This window comes from Cyprinus carpio, chromosome B3 (assembly GCF_018340385.1).
Source record: "Cyprinus carpio isolate SPL01 chromosome B3, ASM1834038v1, whole genome shotgun sequence".
Lineage (NCBI taxonomy): Eukaryota > Metazoa > Chordata > Actinopteri > Cypriniformes > Cyprinidae > Cyprinus > Cyprinus carpio.
In genome coordinates this window covers 13,402,797-13,407,599 of record NC_056599.1, presented here as the reverse complement: position 1 = coordinate 13,407,599, position 4,803 = coordinate 13,402,797, and positions in this window count along the sequence as shown.

The window sequence follows — 4,803 nt, the reverse complement described above, 5'->3', positions numbered from 1 at the left end:
TTTTTAAAAAGCACTCTGTGTAAATGGCCCTTAAGTGAGTGCAGAGTATATGGAGTACGCTAGTGTATGTCACTATATTATATTTTGTCTGCAAGGCTGTTATTAACGTACATTAAATAGCTTTTCATTTTACGCTTGAAGTTTACAGTTCCACTAAAGTGGCAAATGCTTCTGGAGCGAGTGTAGGATTTAGGAGTGAGTATTTGAGCTGACTCCAGTGGGGTGTGATTTATACAGGAAACTGCTTATTGCAACAGGCAGACACTCTGGAGGAAAGAGAGAAAGAATTACACAATGCGAACATAAAAAAGAATCTCAACCGCAATCATACATACAAGTGGGGAGATCCGAACACCTTGTGCTTTTCGCTCTGATCCATTGTGATTTTAAAACCCTTAAACAGCACGCCAAACATTCATCTCAAGCAAACTGTTCCTCTTCCATGTGTGTGGTCCCATGGGCCCAGGGTCAGAGGTCACTGCCAAACTGCCGTATGTTTACATTTTCCAATCCTTCTCAGACCACAAGTTGGAGTCATCCATCGCAATATACTCAAGAGCGGCTGCACTCTCAGCTAAAAAATACTTTTGGAAAATGCTTGATGGAAAAAGCAGTTCTACTGTTAAATGAGTTTCAAGCGCAGCTAGTGCAGTCAAGTATTCTTTCCATTTGGGTTTTTATTATAATTTTTTTTTAATACACTTTCCGAAGGGCTGTAAAATTCAAAGCCCTTTGCTCATAGCGGTTAGATCTGCAAACAAACGAAAGACAAGAGCAAAACTGTTTCTGCAGCAGTGGATATCGTGGCCTGGCTTCCCTGGTTAGAAATGTTGGATAAAACTATGGATATTGAGCTCAGTGTATTACACCAAGAACATGCAAACATACATAGAAAGCCCAAGAAGTTCAGCTGATCTCCACTTTATAGACCATCTGCATATCATCAGCGGTGAACTGTATTTTGGCGAGGGAGTGGAACAGAGAATCCTGACTCTAGGGTTCAGCCTTACTTTTATTGTCTTGATTTATGCTAGAACATATTGGAGCTAGACTAAAACCAGTGTTTCCCAACCTTCTAACCTTTTTGTTTTATACCACCACAGACGCATCAGTAAGATCCTATTAAAATGTAATAAAGAAACTAATAGTTTTATTACGCATAGACACAAAAAAAAAAAAAAAAAAAAGAATCTAAAGTGATAGGTAAGACATTTATAATATTACAAAATATTTCTATTTCAACCATTTTACTTTTTATCAAAGAATCCCGAAGTAAAATATATCCTGTTTCCACAAAAATGTGAAGCAGCATACCTGTTTTCAACATTGATAATAATAAGACATGCATCTTGAGCAGCAAATCTGCATATTAGAATGATTTCTGAAGGATCATGTGACACTGAAAACTGAACTAATGATGCTGAAAATTCAGCTTTAACGTCACAGGAATAAATGACATTTTAAATATACTGCAATAGAAAACAGTTATTTTACTGTATTGTTGGTCAAATAAATGTAGCTTTGGTTGAGAATAAATTTTTTTCAAATACATTAAAAAAATACTACAGACCCAAATTTGTTAGTATAGAGACAGCCCTATTGTTTTTTTTTTTTTTTTTTTTTTTTTTTTTTTAATATTAAGTTTCTGTTTTATAGGTATAATCAAAATCTTTCCAAGATAAATAGATAGCCGCCTTACTCAAACAAGCCAATGTTGCAGTTGTGGGATTTAAACAGAACAATGTTTCAACTGTGCCACAAAACCACAGTATTTACACTTTGTTTGGAAATCAACCTACAAATGTTGAACTTACAATTGATCTTTTTATATTAAGTTGGGGTGGTAGAAAAGTTTCTAGCATTGAAAAATCGAACAAAGCACTTTTACTCAGTATGTTTTTGAGATGGACCGGAAAGGAACTGTCCCAAGTGTTTTATTGTTTCCGTGAGGAAGCCTCAGACATGTGTCGCGCCATGTATGCAGTCATTATTTGCTGGAGATGACAGGCTGAAAGGACATGCTGTCTGGTTACTGTCCATTCAAGCTTCCAAACCAAGTGTGTCACCCATCTATGATCATGACAGAAGGGTGGACCACAGCTGCAGCCCATGGGCGAGTTTCCCTCCTTTTCGCTTGCAGCATGTCGCACCCTTTATAGCAATCGAGAAATGGATCCTGAGACAAACCAGTTTGCGAAGACAATGGAAAACCCTTGCATGTGCTGCATTTGGAGACACAGGAAGAATGATGGGAGGGGTAATACTGGAATCCCGTGAAGGCTGAATTGTGTACATGTGTCTGTCTATGGAGAGACTGAAGTCAAGGGAGAAAAAGAAGTTGATCATGCTTTCTGTTCCACTCCCAGTTTTAACCCATCCCCCTTTCTCCCCCTCCCGTCCTCTATCTCTCGCTCGTTCAAAACTCAGCTCTAGCAGGTTGCTTAATGGTTTCCAGATTTCTTCGTGCTGGTTTCCTCCTGGAAGCCTTGACTCCTGTCATGAGATTCAGCTGTGGAGGCCGCGGTTCTGGCAGCTCACGATGATAATGCTTTAAATATTCACAAACAGCGACCTCCTCTGGTTATATAGTAGGACAGCACGAAAATACTCAGCTTGGACCAGCTGATAGGACTTTTCAAGCTAGAACAGCACAAGGGCTAATTAATTGTGCGTGAATATATATAAATGCAGACTTAATCAGGTGATCAGGAACCCTGGCCATCTTTCTTCTGGTGTCTTTTCAGAGGCAACTTAATGGCTTAAGTTACTGGAGCTGTGAAATTGATTTTCTTCTGCTTACATTATGTCTTGTCATTTGTGTCTTGAGGACTGTTCCACAGGAGCATGTACAATAATTGTTTATGTCTCATGCAGCAAGTACACTTGAAGTACACTTCAAACACTTTCTAATAAAGATCTGTAAAAGTTGTTTTGATTTTATAAAATTATCTTTAAAAATATAGTATCCTGAAAAGGAGCTTTTCTATTCTTTCTTAACAAAAATAAATTAATAATAAAGAATTAATGTTTATATATTATTTATTTCTAATTTCCTAATATTTAAGCAATAGTTAAAGCATGAATGAATAAACGAACCAAAAATGTTAAACAAATGCAAGCTAAATAAAATAGTTGTATAAAGACTTGAGATTAAAAGGTTTAAAAATAACTCCCCCCCCCCCAAATATTCAATATTCAAAGAGCCACTGTCTATATACAGCAGGATATGTCCAGTATTTCTGCTGTAATTATAACAAAGCTGTTTGTTTTTATTTTTTAATTAATTAATTGAATAAAAAAAAGTTAATTAATTTGATAAATTAAATACATTAACCACGACTCGTTTTGTGGTTCCAGAACTATGTTCTTCAATAGAAATTATAGTTATTGAGGGGAAAATCAGTGATTTAGGTTTACACTGTGATTTTATGTGATTATTTTATTTTAGATTATTTTAATATTTAATAATGATTTATTAATTTAAATACTTTTTAGGCCCCCGGTTGAGAACCACTTCTAACCAGTTCTAAATGCAATGCATTTGCAAAGCACAATTATTTTGTGTCACGAACAAAACACTTAAATACTCTGCTGAAGAAAGGTCTTGATCATACCCTGGTATGAGTGGCGTGGAATGAGAAAAAGTGATGTTGTGTATGTAGCTGGCCACTAGGTGGCAGGATGTATCCATATTTTACACAAGCAGCGTGTATGTGAAATAATGGATTTTTTTTTTGTCAAGCCAAGATTCATAAAATTCTCTTTTATCTGAACCGAAGGAACATTAACGCCTAACAAACTTTGTAGGGCAGCAGGCAGATCAATCAAACCACTTTGCTTTTAACACTCAGATCAATACATATTCACTCGTAAATTTAAGCTGGGAATTAGGGGCATTTGATTTTCACCTGCAGACTACACGCAGCTACAGTATGTGAGAAAGGAGCTAAATGAGAACGTTGATATCAGTTTAATGAGTGAGTGTGAGTTCTTTTTACTCACATGAAACTTTCATGTAGGTCTGCAGTCGCAGTGTGATCCGATTAAAAGAGCTGCATGTGGTCAGTCATCGCAGGAGGTCTTTAGCAGCATGTGTTGACAAAGGCTGAGCTGAGCTTCCCTCAGCCTCAGGTAGGTTTATTGAATTAGTCAACGAATATGTGCCCATCTATGCAGAGAACGCCAATCTCAAAGCAAACTCATAGCAACTTCAAGCTTAAAATTCAGCTCCTGCTCAAATAAACCAAAATAAACCAAAAATCAAAGTTTGTTTATTGTCGATTCCACTGAACCAAATGGTCACTTTTGTGTTTTCTTCTTGATAACTTAAAACTTAAAGGGATAGTTCAACCAAAAATGACAATTCTATCTTCAGAACACAAATTAATGTCTTTAATGCAATCCGAGAGCTTTCTGATCCTGCATAGACAGCAAGGGTACTACTACGTTCAAGACGCAGAAACGTAGTAAAGACATTGTTAATATAGGCCTGTGACATCATTGGTAAACCATAATTTTATGAAGCTACAAGAATACTTTTTGTGCGCAAACACCACTAATGTCACATGGACTATTTTAACAATGCCTATCTGGGTCTTGAATGTGGTAGTTATTTCGTTGCTGTCTGTGGATGGTCAGAAAGCTCTTGGATTTCATCAATGTGTCTTACGGGTCTGGAATTAATGACAGCATTTTCATTTTTGGATGAAATAACCTTTTAGGCAACTTGCACAATACGTCATAAAATAGCCTAATGTTATAAGGAAAACATTTCTGAAATGAAGAAAAGACACTTTTGTGGAC